The sequence below is a fragment of the Scyliorhinus canicula genome, chromosome 10, assembly GCF_902713615.1.
Source record: "Scyliorhinus canicula chromosome 10, sScyCan1.1, whole genome shotgun sequence".
In the NCBI taxonomy this organism is placed as follows: Eukaryota; Metazoa; Chordata; class Chondrichthyes; order Carcharhiniformes; family Scyliorhinidae; genus Scyliorhinus; species Scyliorhinus canicula.
Genome location: NC_052155.1, coordinates 130,572,375 through 130,589,124, shown reverse-complemented (window position 1 = coordinate 130,589,124; position 16,750 = coordinate 130,572,375).

Sequence of the window (16,750 nt, the reverse complement as noted above, 5' to 3'; positions counted from 1 at the left end):
AGCCATCTCTTCAAAGGGGGTGAAGAGCTGTAACAACCAGATCTGACCGCGATTGAAAGCAGTCATGGCAAATGACAGGAAAACAATTATAAACATGGAGGAAGCGTTTGAGATCAACAGAATGCTGAGGCATCGGGACCACTTCATGTTTATGAATCTGACCAGATATGTACTTGGTTCCTTGATCACCACATGCTTCAAATTCCCTGTAACTGGGGAAATCCAACAATGGAGGTAAAACCCAATGTCCTTTCTTCCTGCGAGGTCAAGTCTGTCTGGAAATATATGTATTCCCAGATTTTGCAAAGCGGACTTTAGCGACCAGTGGTACCTAGCTGCGTGTGAGATGCTACTAACATCCAGAATTGATCCTTGGTAGGAGCCAGAAGTGAAGAAGTTCAAGGCCACAGCGACTCAGACAGCTACTGGCAGGACAAGGCAGCCAGCATTGGGAGAAGTGAGGTCTCCCATCTGTGACCATCTGCCTGGAGAGTTTCTCTTTAACACATGGAGGTGCACAAGGCAGGCTTTCATCTCTTTCCATCGTGAGGTTCTTCCTGGAACAAGTCATGAGCTGCTTATAGCTTGAGGGGCACCACTCCTATTCAAGCATGGCTGACCAGGAGTCTCTTCCATCAAGTCCTGGGGTGGAACTTAAAGCCAGAGCTTCTGGATCAGAGGCAGGGATGCAACCTACTGCATCACAAGATTTCCTCTGCTTGGAGAATATTCCTCTTTTAAGAAACTAATTAAAGACCAATTAAGATATTAATGAGACAATAGACTCTTATTTTATATTACCCACACCATTTTTCGGTGGGTCCACAGAAAAACATTCCAAGGGTGTCACGCCAGTACCAGAAAGGCATTGCAAAAGCAGATGAAAAGTCAGCAAGCGAGACTTTAGCTCACTGGGCTAAATCGCTGGCTTTTAAAGCAAACCAAGCAGGCCAGCAGCACGGTTTGATTCCCGTATCAGCCTCCCCGGACAGGCGCTGGAATGTGGCGACTAGGGGCTTTTCACAGTAACTTCATTGTGACAATAAGCATTTTTCATTTCATTTCATTTTCTATGGCTGACTTTAGCAGAGGAGTCTGCTGGAGAAGGTGCCTGAGTTTGTTAGCATCGGATCTTACTTGCTTTATCGTTTTGTGCCTTCAACTGGAAGATATTTGCCAGGGAAGGGTGCAGAGAGATAGGTTACAGTGAATTTCCTGTATTCCAGTATTGGACTCTGAGATCAGTGTTCAAATGGACATTGTAGATTCTAGAGTCGGCTCATCCTCCATTGAAGAGGAAAATAAGAAGGAGAATAAAAGTAAGATAGCCCCTGTGGAATGTGCTGTTCAATGGTTCAGCTTTCCAATTAATTTGAACTCACAATTGCTATCCAAGGAAAATTAGGGGGAATTATTTTCCATTGGCGACCCAAATTGCAGTTAACGTCACCTTAAAGCCAATGTTAATCTGTTGAAGAAAATATTGCTCATTTCAAAAAGCTTCCCATGTGTTTTGAAAATTGGACCTGCCAGTTCTGTGTGATGAGAATAAACTGAGGGAATGTTGAAAAAATATTCTGATCCAGAGAATCTTGGAATAGGAGGTGAGGTAAATCTTGTGAACACGATGCCTCTGACTTTGCCAATCAGAAAAATTCTGGGAGATCAAAGGAGAGGTGATGAGATAAAATCAAGGAAGAGTACAAAGAAAGTTGGTTGAGCTGAAAGGACTCTTAAATAGTAATCGAGAAGGAAAATTTGAAAAAAAAACAAATCATCCGCTCAGATACATTTCCAACGTCAAGCAGCCTCCTGACCTGAATTCAGCTCTTCAGTTGACTCCTTTGTTAAAACATCCTGGTGAAGCCAATCGCATTGGGAACCTGGGGGAAAAAACAAGCCTAACACTAATGACATTTGATTTGTCATTCTCAGGAGGGAGAAAGAAAAGGGAAGAGTGAGGCTTCACCTCAATTGACTGATGTGCTTGGCTGAAGTAGTCATTTGCTGATGACAGTTCAAATATGAATTAATTCAGCTGAGATGAGCCTCGGGCATCTTTCCAGGAGTATTTTATAGGAAGTTCATAAATTTTGGTAAGTTATCAACCCGATCTATGACTTGTGTCAGCCCTGTGAATTGTGAGCTCTTTGCAGATAAACAAAGAGACTCAGCACTTTTTAAAGATTTTCTTTTCTGTTTTTTTGCGAAGAATTTTACATCATGAGCACTTCCTCTTGGGAACTGGTGCTGAAAACTGCATCAACATCAAGGTGAAAAGTAACCTGGCACACGGTGAACCTCAGGCGGAAAAGGATTTTAGAAAAAAATATATCCCCTGTGTAAATATTTCAGTCCATTGCAAAACTAGTTACTCTTAGGAAAGATGATTACATGGAATGATCAGCATTACCCAATCAAATATTAAAAGTCTCTGAAAACTTCAAAAGTAGTTTTCTTGTTTTTATCATAATGCATAACTTCTCTTCAGGTGTTTTGTTTTATCTTAATATTGTCATACATTTGGTGGCTGTTTGCTACTCATGCCAGAAGTGATTATCATGTTTCTGTGGTTTCAGTGATACAACTGTTCCACATATTGATAAATGATAAAGTGATACTTGATTCTCGGAGGTTTGACTGAGATATATCTTGAATCATCAATTCCATTAATTCATGGTAAATTTTCCCCAAAGCCAATATAATAACCATTTTATTTTGTACATTTTAATCACTGCCAATCAAAATGGTGGGTGGGAGCACTTTCCTTGTTTTATTTTTACTTATTCATGTTTACGGGAAGTGGGCCTTGCTGGCAAAACCAGCATTTATTGCCCATCCCTAATTGCCCTTTAGAAGGTGATGGTGAGCTGCCTTTCTGAACCACTGCAGGCTATGTGGTGTAGGCACACACACTGTGCTGTTAGGGAGGGAGTTCCAGGATTTTTGTCCAGCGACAGTGATGGAACGGCGATAAATTTCCAAGTCAAGATGGCGAGTGACTTTAACTATAAGGAAGCCAGCCAATCTTGATACACCTGTAATCGTGCTTGTCTCAGCAGTCTCCAACAGTTAACAAGCCACTGAACAGGTATTAATGATGAAAATATAATTCAGCTGCATAGTGTATAAAATTTGTAATAATGGTACACTATCAAATTTACAGTTTTAGCGGCCGGAACACAGGTAGATTGGAATCTATCCTACATATTTTGAGCAGAGTTGGCAGACCACAGGCATTGCCCATTGATAACAAACCTACCAATATGTCACAGACCTATTCGGAAGTAATGGGCTGGGGAGGGTAATTTCTCCAAAAAATGAAAAGCTGAATGCTGCGATGGAAGATTGTACAATTATGATGTGGTCAGTCAGGTGGAGATGGAGAAGATGTTTCACTTGTGAGGAGAGTCCAAAACTAGTGACCAGAATATAACATAGTCACGAATGAGTACAATAAGGAATTCAAGAGAAACTTTTTTTCGACAGACAAGTGTTGCTAATATGGGATTCATCATCCGATGGAGTTACTGAGCTAAATAGCATAGCTGGATTAAGGTGAAGCTAGATAAGCGCATGTGGGAGAAAGGAATAGAAGGATATGTAATAGGGTACGATGAGGTAACGTGGGAGGAGGCACATATGGGGCATAAACCCAGGCACAGAACTTTTGGGTTGAATACAGTAGTCTGTTTCTGTGCTCTAAATCATGTGAACTCAGGCTTGGGAATTAAACAGCTGCACTAGAGAAGATGGACTTGCAGGGTGACAGTTAAGTGAAGGTAAAATACTGCAGATGCTGGAAATTTGAAACAAAAGTAGAAATGGCTGGAAATACTCAGCATGTCAGGGGGTATCTGTGGAGAAAGAACAGAGTTAATTGTCTGTTGTTACAAGAATGGGTTTGAAGGAAATTAGCACGAGTATAAATAGCAGGCGATATATCCTAATGGAAAACAATCTGCCACAAGAATGAATTTGTATTGGCTGTATCATCCTGTATTAATCAACATTGCTCGTCTGTCTAAAGGCTAAATTCCAACATGATGTGAAGGACAGTGACCAGGTGGTGCACTCTCCCAGGATAAAGAATAATCTTCCTGTGAAGATACAATGATCGAATTGTATTTGCTGTAGCTTGCTTTGTAAATTTTAAGCGCTGCATATATTTCCTTTTGAAATAATACATTATGATTTCCTGTTCTTTGTAGTAGACTGACAGAATTTTGCTTGAAATAATTTATTTCTATTGTTTTTAATGTACTGAAATATTTATAGTGTCTTTGTCTCCAAAGTCTGCACGTCCTCCCCCTGTGTGCGTGGGTTTCCTCCGGGTGCTCCGGTTTCCTCCCACAGTCCAAAGATGTGCGGGTTAGGTGGATTGGCCATGCTAAATTGCCCGTAGTGTCCTAAAAAAAGTAAAGGTTAATGGGGGGGGGGTTGTTGGGTTACGGGTATAGAGTGGATACGTGGGTTTGAGTAGGGTGATCATGGCTCGGCGCAACATTGAGGGCCGAAGGGCCTGTTCTGTGCTGTACTGTTCTATGTTCTATGTTCTAAAGTACTTATGTGCTGGTGCCAGGGGCTGGTTTAGCTCACTGGGCTAAATCACTGGCTTTGAAAGCAGACCATGGCAGGCCAGCAGCACGGTTCGTTTCCCGTACCAGCCTCCCCGGACAGGCGCCGGAATGTGGCGACTAGGGGCTTTTCACAGTAACTTCGTTGAAGCCTACTCGTGACAATAAGCGATTTTCATTTCATTTTCATTTTTCATGCTGTCTCCTTAATATGTCTTCTTTGTGGGCACTTACCAGTAGCTCTTAGACATGCAGCATACAGGAATGATGGTATTTTTCCTGATTTGTTTGTTCCACTAAGTGAGTGGTCACAGTAAGGAGTGCATTGCTGCTTCGGAAACTGAGTTTCAACGTGCTGGAATGGCAAATATCCCACGTCTCTCTTCATCAGTTTCAGGAGGCTCTTGTACTAAACAGGCATGTGTCTACTAACAGGAAAATCCTAGGTCCAGTGTCAGCACAGTACAAACTCACCACCCAGATACAGAGTCACATAGCAATTGCAGGATTCTTGCAGTGCTCACAGGTTGCTGACGATTGATCTGTGTTCAGGAGATAACTATGGATTGTGCATCTTGGGAACTCTCGATTTCCTTCCTGACGTATGTTTGTAACTCTTCACCAACATATTCCAGTGTTCAGCCCCTGCAGCCATGAATGGTGATGATGATCCCAGAGCAGCAGAACCATATCAAACAATTACCCATCTATCCTTCCTATTACTTCAGAGGCAGAGGAAGAGGCAAGGAAGTTATACATATAGACTAAACAATCAAGCAGTTTTGAAATAAAGGAAAAGAAAGCATGCCAATACATGTGTTCTCTGTTTTATACCTATTGATTCCCAGATACCCTTCAACATTCTATTCCTTCTTTACCGCTATTTTTTGGAATACTTTGCTACCCTACAGCCTTCAATTTCTTCGTATGGGCTAATATTTAGTGCAAGTGATGCCACGTGTTCTGGTTCCTGGTGTTGTTCAGCTTCGAGCTACATCATCATTTATCAAAAAGGCATTTATGTGAACACTTTGCCAATCTACAAATGCTTTTCAACGGATAATGTTTGGGAACTGATGTTCTTTTTATGAGAACATTGCCACGTACCTGTTATCAGCTCTAAAATTTGGAAGAAAGTAGCATAAAATTCTCACCTCCTGGCTGGCAATGTCAGCTTTTAATTTTTATGAGGAGCATTTTCCATTAAAAGGGAATTATATGAGTATGTACCGGAGCGGCACAGTGGCACAGTGGTTAGCATTGCTGCCTCACAGTGCCAGGGACCCGGGTTCAATTCTGACCTTGGGTTACTGTCTGCGTGGAGTTTGTATGTTTCCCCCGTGTATGCGTGGGTTTCCTCCGGGTGCTCCGGTTCCCTCCCACAGTCCAGAAATGTGCAGGTGGGTTGGTCATGTTAAATTGTGCCTAAGTGTCCAAAAAGTTAGGTAGGGTTATTGAGTTATAGGGATAGGGTGGGTCGTGTGCCGAGGTAAAGTGTTCTTTTAGAGTGCCAGTGCAGACTCGATGGGCTGAATGGCCTCCTTTTGCACTGTCGTGAATCCATGTGTACAAATAAATATTGGGAAAGAGCAGGGAAAATGAATTCAAGGAATATAGTGATATTCCCTGTCCCCACAATATCCTATCCTAGCCGTACCCATGTGCCTGCCTCAACCACTGCCATCCAAACAAGAAGGAGGAGAAAAATTGAACAGCACATCTGGCTCATGAAATCAGGCAGCCGATAGGCCTCTATTGCATCCACACATCCTGGGAAATGGTGTGAAAGAAAATTAAAGTATTTTATTACTTTCTTCAGTCTGATGTTGTGCCCTTGAAGACCCCACAACTGATGACAGATGAGAAACAAACTGATTTTCCAAGTGTCAATGCGTGTCCAGAGCATTGCTGGCATAAGTCAAGTCCATCCACTTTACCACCTTCCCCCATCGAGAAATCTCAGTCTTTAAAGGTAAAAGGATGAAGAAAATATTATTCTCCATCCCATAAGTTCCTGTGTCTGGACAAATGAATATTCCTTGGAGGCAAAGGTCAGTGAAATTGTCTCTAACAGCCCCAGTGAATTTAGCACCATACTTTAGTTGAATCTACACCTCATTATTTCTATTTTGATGTAGCTCAGCATACTTTATCAAATGTTATAATATTTATTCTCAGGATATAGGCAATGTTGGGAAAGCACCATGCATTTTCTATCCTTAGACACCCAGAGAAGATGGTGGTGGATCAGTGATTCCTTTTGGCACTAAATGACCTGATGGGACATTTCATTGTGGGTGAATTGCATTTAGATTGGGCTGGTGAGCTGGTTCCATTCCCTGAAATACAATTGTAAATCAGTTGAGTCTCAAAATGAATCTCGTAGTTCTTATGATCACAGTTGTTTATTAATTGGTGCCTGACATATTGAATTCAATTTGAATTTATAACCCTCCATTGCTCGCTCATTCCATACTTCGCTATTGTACCCATATCACGGGCAGCACGGTAGCAGGGCAGCATGGTAGCACAAGTGATTAGCACTGTGGCTTCACAGTGCCGGGGTCTCAGGTTCAATTCCCCGCTGGGTCACTGTCTGTGCGTAGTCTGCACGTTCTCCCCATGTCTGCATGGGTTTCCTCCGGGTGCTCTGGTTTACTCCGACAGTCCAAAGACGTGCAGGTTAGGTGGATTGGCCATGATAAATTGCCTTTAGTGACCAAAAAAGGTTAGGACAGATTAGTGGGTTACAGGGATAGGGTGGAAGTGAGGGCTTAAGTGGGTCGGTGCAGACTCAATGGACCGAATGGCCTCCTTCTGCGCTGAATGTTCTATGTAATCTATATAATATCCATATCAGAGACTCCACTGTTGACAATAATCCAACAGATTTATGGTTACTTTTACTTGGATCAGCTTTTTTTTAATAGATCTTTCAAATTGAAGTCAAATTCTTAAGCTGCCATGCTGGGAATTAAGCTCATGTACACTGAATTACTAGTCCAGTAACATAGCTAATATGCAGGGCTGTTCTAAGTGTGTGTCGGAACCCGGGGGTGGGTCGTGGGCGGGTGTCGGAAAGGTCGCAGAACGATCAGTTCCGGCATTCCCATGGTGGTCCCAATCACGGCTGACATTTAAATTGAGATGGAAGACTCCACAAAGGAACTGGGTGGAACTCTGCACCTGATATTGTGAGGACCACGCAGGCTCCACATTCACGTTAAAAATAAGCGAATGTGGAGTGAGTCAAAAAAGGTCGGCCAGTGTGGGTCACTAAGGTCAGTTAGCGTGGGTCACGAAGGTCGGTCAGTGTGGGTCCCAGGAATATTTGAAAAACACTGCCCCACTGTACCTATTTTTCAGGCCCAGTAAAGGCATTTTGAAAATCATTTCTTTTAAAATATAAACAGCACTTAGAATGAAATCCATTGGAACTGACTCTTCTTTTAAAATGGATAATTTATGCCGCAACAGATGGCCGCTGAAGGTCATCTGACAAGAACTATGAATTCAAAGCTGCCACCTTAAGTTAGATAATGTGAGGTGATGCATTTTTGTAGATCGAATCGAGGCTGTTAATGGGAGGGGTTATAGAGCAACGTGATTTAGGAGTTCATAGCTCCTTGAAAGTGGAGTCACAGGGGGACAGATTGGTGAAGAAGGCATTCAGCATGGTTGGTTTCATTAGTCAGAAGATTGAATACAGGAGTTGGGACGTCTTGAAGTTGATCAAGACATTAGCAAGGCCACACTTGGAATACTGTGTAAAGTTCTAGTCACCCGATCATGGAAAGGCTATTATTAAACTAGAAAGAGTGAAGAAAATATTTACTGGGATGCTACCGGGACTTGACGGTTTGAGTTATAAGGAGAGGCTGGATAGACTGGGACTTTTTCCCTTGAGCATAGGAGACTTAGGGATTATCTATAGACGGCTGTAAAATGAGGGGCATTGATAAGCTAGGTAGTCAACATCTTTTCCCAAAGGTAGGGGAGTCTAAAACTAGACTAGTTTTAAGGGGAGAGATACCAAAGGGTCCAAAGGAGCTATTTTTTCACACACAAGGAGGTGAGTGTCTGGAACGAGCTGCCAGAGGCAGTAGTAGAGGCGGTTACAATTTTGTCTTTTAAAAAGCATTTGGACAGTTACATGGATAAGATGGGTACAGAGGGATATGGGATAAATGTGGGCAATTGGGACGAGCTTTGTGCTGAAAACTGAGCAGCATGGATAAGTTGGGCCGAAGGGCCTATTTCGATGCTGCCAAACTCTATGACTCTAAGACCTGTCTCACAAGGACAAAATGATACATCCCAGACAAAAAAGTGTCTATCATCCATATCCTGAGACCATCCAAATGTCATTCCAGAATTGAATGGGTTGTTCTGAAACAAAGACAATGATGGTCTCCACCATCCGCCAAGGATGTATATATTCCAACAATAAACATTGTTGCAGCTCATCAACCTAAGGCCATCACCATGTTTGGAAAGGGGAACATTAATGAGCAACATGGTAAAGCAGACAAGTTTGTTGCCCTTTTTAATCTTTAAATGTTGCCTGCAGGAGACACAGCAGCAGTAAAAGCAGTAACATCCATGCCTTAATAAGCAGAGACTGTAACATCATGATGTTTCTAAGCCTGTTCCTTTTGAGTCCACCAAAACTGCAAACTGACCTCCTGGTAATGAGACTAAAAACAACTAACTTTTCTGAGTTACAGAAAATCCATCTGTTCGAGAGAATCCTGAAAACCACTTTGGGACCTGACACTCTCTTTCAACTAATCTCAACTACACATTAGGCTTGACAAATCTCTTACTCAAAAGGTGGTGATAGCGAAATCCTCAGATATTTAAGGCAGAGATAGATAGATTCTTGACAGACAAGGTGGTGAAAGGTTATCGTGGGTAGACGGGAATGTAGAGTTGAGATTGAAAACAGATCAGCCAAGATCGTATTGAATGGTGGAGCAGGCACGAAGGGCCAAGTGGCCTATTCCTGCTCCTAATTTGTATTGTTGTTTGTATATTTGTATGTACACTACAGGAGCCAAGCTATCTTTTCCATCCTGAAATGTATATTTTTCAAAGTAGAACAAGCAAATGATTTATAAGTAATTCCTTTTGTTTGTAATTTGCTGAAATGTGCTATTCTCTTTAACTGAACATTTCTTTTATCTTGTTTGAGTGTGCGACTGTGTATGTGTAATAGGGTTAAATTTTAAAATGAGCGAGTGAGCAAACCATTCTCCTTATTGTAAGAAGTCTTACAACACCAGGTTAAAGTCCAACAGGTTTGTTTCAAACACGAGCTTTCGGAGCACGGCTCCTTCTTCAGGTGAATGGAAAGGCTTGTTCCAGAAATGTTTATATAGACACAGTCAGAGATGCCCCGGAATGCGAGCACCTGCAGGCAATCAAATCATCAAAGATGCAGAGAGAGAGGTAACTCCAGGTTAAAGAGGTGTGAATTGTCCCAAGCCAGTTCAGTCGGTAGGCCTCTGCAAGTCCAGGCTTGTTGGTGGGGGCCGAATGTAATGCGACATGAATCCCAGATCCCGGTTGAGTCCGCATTCATGCGTGCGGAACTTAGCTATAAGTTTTTGCTCAGCAATTTTGCGTTGTCGCGTCTCCTGAAGGCCTCCTTGTAGAATGCTGACCCGGAGATCAGAGGCTGAATGTCCTTGACTGCTGAAGTGTTCCCCAACTGGAAGGGAACAGTCCTGCCTGTTGATAGTCGCACGATGCCCGTTTATTCGTTGTCGCAGTGTCTGCATGGTCTCGCCAATGTACCACGCTTCGGGACATCCTTTCCTGCAGCGTATGAGGTAGACTACATTGGTCGAGTCGCACGAGTATGCGCCGCGTACCTGGTGGGTGGTGTTTCCACGTGTAATGGTGGTGTCCATGTCGATGATCTGGCATGTCTTGCAGAGATTACCCTGGCAGGGTTTTGTGGTGTTGTGGTTGCTGTTCTGAAGGCTGGGTAATTTGCTGCAAACAATGGTTTGTTTGAGGTTGCGCGGTTGTTTGAAGGCCAGTAGTGGGGGTGTGGGGATGACCTTGGCAAGATGTCCATCCTCGCTGATGATGTGTTGGAGGCTGCGAAGAAGATGTCGTAGTTTCTCCGCCCCAGGAAAGTACTGGACGACGAAGGGTACTCTGTCAGTGGTGTCCCGTGTTTGTCTTCTGAGGAGGTCGGTGCGGTTTTTTTGCTGTGGCGCGGTGGAACTGTCGATCAATGAGTCGAGCGCCATATCCCGTTCGTACGAGGGCATCTTTCAGCATCTGTAGGTGTCTGTTGCGCTCCTCCTTGTCTGAGCAGATCCTGTGTATACGGAGGGCTTGTCCATAGGGGATGGCTTCTTTAATGTGTTTCGGGTGAAAGCTGGAGAAGTGGAGCATCGTGAGATTATCTGTGGGCTTGCGGTAAAGCGAGGTGCTGAGGTGACCGTCCTTGATGGAGACGAGTGTGTCCAAGAATGGAACTGAATTTGGAGAATAGTCCATGGTGAGTTTGATGGTGGGATGGAACTTATTGATGTCATCGTGTAGTCGTTTCAGTGATGTCTCGCCGTGGGTCCAAAGGAAAAAAATGTCATCGATGTATCTGGTGTATAGCATCGGTTGAAAGTCCTGTGTGGTGAGGAAGTCCTGTTCAAACTTGTGCATGAAGATGTTGGCATATTGAGGTGCAAATTTGGTCCCCATGGCTGTTCCGTGCGTCTGGATGAAGAATTTGTTGTCGAAGGTGAAGACGTTGTGGTCTAGAATGAAACGGATGAGTTGCAGAATTGCGTCTGGAGATTGGCAGTTGTCGGTGTTGAGGACTGAGGCTGTTGCAGCAATGCCGTCGTCATGGGGGATGCTGGTGTAGAGTGCCGAGACATCCATTGTGACGAGGAATGTTCCTGGTTCAACTGGTCCATGGGTGCTGAGTTTCTGTAGGAAGTCCGTCGTGTCGCGACAGAAGCTGGGTGTACCTTGTACGATGGGTTTCAAGATGCCCTCGATGTGGCCAGAGAGGTTCTCACACAGGGTCCCATTGCCTGAAACGATAGGACGGCCTGGTGTGTTGGCCTTGTGTATTTTCGGGAGGCAGTAGAGATCTCCAATGCGGGGATTACGTGGGATGAGAGCACGTAGGGTGTTCTGAAGGTCTGGATCTAAGGTCTTGATCAGTCTGCTGAGTTAACCTCACCACACAGGACTTTCAACCGATGCTATACACCAGATACATCGATGACATTTTTTTCCTTTGGACCCACGGCGAGACATCACTGAAACGACTACACGATGACATCAATAAGTTCCATCCCACCATCAAACTCACCATGGACTATTCTCCAAATTCAGTTCCATTCTTGGACACACTCGTCTCCATCAAGGACGGTCACCTCAGCACCTCGCTTTACCGCAAGCCCACAGATAATCTCACGATGCTCCACTTCTCCAGCTTTCACCCGAAACACATTAAAGAAGCCATCCCCTATGGACAAGCCCTCCGTATACACAGGATCTGCTCAGACAAGGAGGAGCGCAACAGACACCTACAGATGCTGAAAGATGCCCTCGTACGAACGGGATATGGCGCTCGACTCATTGATCGACAGTTCCACCGCGCCACAGCAAAAAACCGCACCGACCTCCTCAGAAGACAAACACGGGACACCACTGACAGAGTACCCTTCGTCGTCCAGTACTTTCCTGGGGCGGAGAAACTACGACATCTTCTTCGCAGCCTCCAACACATCATCAGCGAGGATGGACATCTTGCCAAGGTCATCCCCACACCCCCACTACTGGCCTTCAAACAACCGCGCAACCTCAAACAAACCATTGTTTGCAGCAAATTACCCAGCCTTCAGAACAGCAACCACAACACCACAAAACCCTGCCAGGGTAATCTCTGCAAGACATGCCAGATCATCGACATGGACACCACCATTACACGTGGAAACACCACCCACCAGGTACGCGGCGCATACTCGTGCGACTCGACCAATGTAGTCTACCTCATACGCTGCAGGAAAGGATGTCCCGAAGCGTGGTACATTGGCGAGACCATGCAGACACTGCGACAACGAATAAACGGGCATCGTGCGACTATCAACAGGCAGGACTGTTCCCTTCCAGTTGGGGAACACTTCAGCAGTCAAGGACATTCAGCCTCTGATCTCCGGGTCAGCATTCTACAAGGAGGCCTTCAGGAGACGCGACAACGCAAAATTGCTGAGCAAAAACTTATAGCTAAGTTCCGCACGCATGAATGCGGACTCAACCGGGATCTGGGATTCATGTCGCATTACATTCGGCCCCCACCAACAAGCCTGGACTTGCAGAGGCCTACCGACTGAACTGGCTTGGGACAATTCACACCTCTTTAACCTGGAGTTACCTCTCTCTCTGCATCTTTGATGATTTGATTGCCTGCAGGTGCTCGCATTCCGGGGCATCTCTGACTGTGTCTATATAAACATTTCTGGAACAAGCCTTTCCATTCACCTGAAGAAGGAGCCGTGCTCCGAAAGCTCGTGTTTGAAACAAACCTGTTGGACTTTAACCTGGTGTTGTAAGACTTCTTACTGTGCTCACCCCAGTCCAACGCCGGCATCTCCACATCATTCTCCTTATGTAAATCCACAAAATAATTGCTTCTGGTTCTCCAATTGTCCACACAAAAGAGTTAAATACCACACATCTCCCTCTCAAAAACGTACTGATTATGGATAGTATGGAAGGGAACAAGGATTGCAGTAGTTCTCTCTCACCCTGTCCATAACAAATTTGGAGGCTTTGCCAGGTTCTGCAACATTTTAACGTGTCTAAGTGAAGCATATTACATAAAATATTGAAGGGTTAAAATTCACACCAAGAACCTGCAAACCAATGGCGTTGCCTGGAGAGAGCCAGTAAACATTTTTTAAAAAAACACAAATCTGTGATTGAAGTTAATGTCATCTACAGACTCTTTAGACTGAAGGAACACATTATGACCGGTGAAGATGAAATTTAACAAGTTAATATATGCATAATGGCCATGTATAAAGAAATAGCTCTAATATTTCAATGATTTGTCAGGACATGAAAAATATGGTAGAATATTTTTCAAACTTGTGGCAGAGTTCATGAATATTTATGACTCATATTTAAAAGGTGAATAAGAATGTGTAACAAAGGACAGAATATGAATTGTTTGAAGAATATCAAAGGGATGACAAGCAGTTCTAATCGCCATAACAACCCATCATAATTTTGGATCATATATGCATAACATGCAATTTAAGTAGATGGACTGCACAAAAGGTTAAAAAACAAAGTTCCATTATTCTACCAGTATAAAGGCTGTAAAAACTCTCAAGAGAAATCTCAACTTCAAGGAACAAACTATTTGCAAATAATATTCGCAGCCAATGCTCAAGATTTCTGCCCTGAGTAACCTTCGCTCCTCAATGCAGTGATTCACCAGTCCTAAACTGCTGCTCCAGCTCCTGGCTGCTGACCTCTCCGTCAATGAGGCTTCTCAGACTCAAGAGGTACTGCCAGTCAGTCTGATGAGGTTGACAATTCCCCTTCCTGTCTCTTATCCACCCGCAGGGGCTTCAAGATGCGCTATGCATTGCCTTGTCTCCTGCCACACTGCCACTCATAACTCCCTGATTTTCCCTTGCTGTTTCTATCTTACCTCATGCATCTAGCTTTGTCTCCCAGCTTGTCAAATGCACTGTTCCCTGCAAGGAAGGACCCGCAGGGGCAGACCAGTTCCCCCGCTCCCCCACAATCATCACCTGCTGGCAGAGGCCCCGTTACACGAGTTACTGCTTTGAGCCCGAGAAGGAGTCTATTTATCAAATTTCTGAGAGGGTAATGTAACCTTAATGAAAAGGCTATTCATAGACCAGCAGTACGAGGAAGCTAAAAGTTATTCTCTACAACAACCCAGTTTGGATTTTATCATTCTTTACCCTATATAATTTTTGATCTTTCATTAAGAAGTTTTTCTTTTCCTTTGAAATGTCCTTGAGGATCTTTTCTGTGGATGATGACTCATGCTAAGTTACCTTTGTACAGTCTCTAGTTACCATTCAATCCTGCCTCCAAGAAAAATAACAGTTACGCAACCCCCCTTGTCTGCATATTGCACCATGTCAGTCATATTGTTTTGGCTGTATTTTCAGTGTACCAGTCTGAAAATGAGTCAATTGTTTTTAAAAAATGAGCATTTGAAGAAATGAAGAATATTGTGCTGCCTTTTAAACTCACCTCTCCTCCATCATACTGACAGGGAATCTCAGCTCCCTCTTTAAAAAGGTAGACTTTGTTTTGTTATGCTCTTGACAAAGCATAAGCTGCTTCCTTGATGTATACTCTGACAAAGGAAGGTACAGACTTGGAGACAGCTTTAACACATTTATTAAACTGTGAGATTCAACTCTCCTGTTAATCCTGCTATAGCTACTCAGACTGACGAACCAGTCTGCTACAATCCAGGTGGTGGGTATGTTATGTTTCAAATCAACCCTGTGTACACACTGAGTGACTCCACTGGAAAGAAGAAGATCATGTGTGCTGCGTCCTTTTATATGGGTGGGTGTAATGCCCTCCTGTGGTAGTGTCACCTCTTTGTGTGTAGTGAATGCCCATTGGTCGTGTCCTATCTTACTGACCTATTGGTTGAATGTCTGTGTGTCATGTCTCTGGTGCTCCCTCTAGTGTCTAGCTAGTCTACGTGTATTTACATTAACCCCTTGTGTATTTACAGTGATACGGATCACCAGGCTTATCCTTCAAATACTTTTAAAAGCAATGAACAGAGTATTAGGACTACTTTATTTTTCTTTTTGACACAGCAATTGATTTGATCAAAAGTAAAAACTGAAAATGCTGGAAATTCTCAGCAGGTCAGGCAGCAACTGGGAAGAGAAAAGCAGAGTTTATGTTCTCTACCTCAGATCTGGAAAAAGTTAGAACTGTAATATATCTGGAGCAAGGGAAAAGGGTGACAGTGGGAAAATAAAATGTCAGCGAAAAGGTGAAGTGAGGGGAGAGATTAAATGGCAAAATAGTTTATGGTTCAAGAATAATAATTGACACAGTCTCACACTAAATCTAACACCTTTATTGAGAATTTTAAACAAAATAGTTTCAATTCAACCATACAGTTGCCCCTCAGGTAGTCAATCTGAGATGACTGTGGGAGTGATCTTTAACAGAGATCTTACTGCTGATTTCACTTCAATACATATATTCGGTCTTCATTTCACAGTGCTCCTGCGGGGAACTTATTTTATCAGATGGTTACATACAGAATACAGTTTTTGAAAGATCCCATGTACAGTCCTTTTCTGGATACAGATTGGTTAGTTGGATTGTTAGTTGATTAGCATATTCCCAAGTTGTCATCCGTATAAAGCAGGGGTGGGCAAACTACGGCCAGCGGGCCGCATTCGGTCCGACAAAGGTTTTTATGCGGCCCGCCAATGAGGTGCCCGGAATCATAACCAGCATTTTTGAAAAGCCGCCGGGGAAAAGCCGCTGAAGTAAATGCGCTTATTCAATAAGCGCATTTACTTCAGCGGCTTTTCCTCGGCGGCTTTTCAAAAATGCCGGTTATGATTCCGGGCACCTCATTGGCGGGCCGCATAAAAACGCGCGTAGTGGGGTGGATGAGTGGGGCTGCCTCATTGGTCGGTTTAGTTGGGTGTGCGACCAATAGGAGTCCAGGTTACAAACAATAATAAGGCTTATTGTTTGTAACCTGGACTCCTATTGGTCGCACACCCAACTAAACCGACCAATAAGGCAGCCTCACTCATCCACCCCACTACGCGCGTTTTTATCGTTGACTCGGCTAGGCTGTGCTTCTGTCAGTGTTAAGGATCAGCACAAGCAACTTGACACCTGATTTCAACAAACTGGTAAATGACTGCAGTCAGATGCATCATTCTCATTGACATTGTTCTGTTACTTACTGAGTTACTTTGTTTTTCAAATAAATGTGCTTTTTTTTCTTTAAAGACCTTTTATTTTGGCTATTTAAAATATTAATTATTTTACTTAATATACTATGCGGCCCTTTAAAATTGTGAATTTCTGAATGTGGCCTTTGCACGGAAAAGTTTGCCCACCCCTGGTATAAAGGCTTCTTCCTCTCCTGCTATGATTAC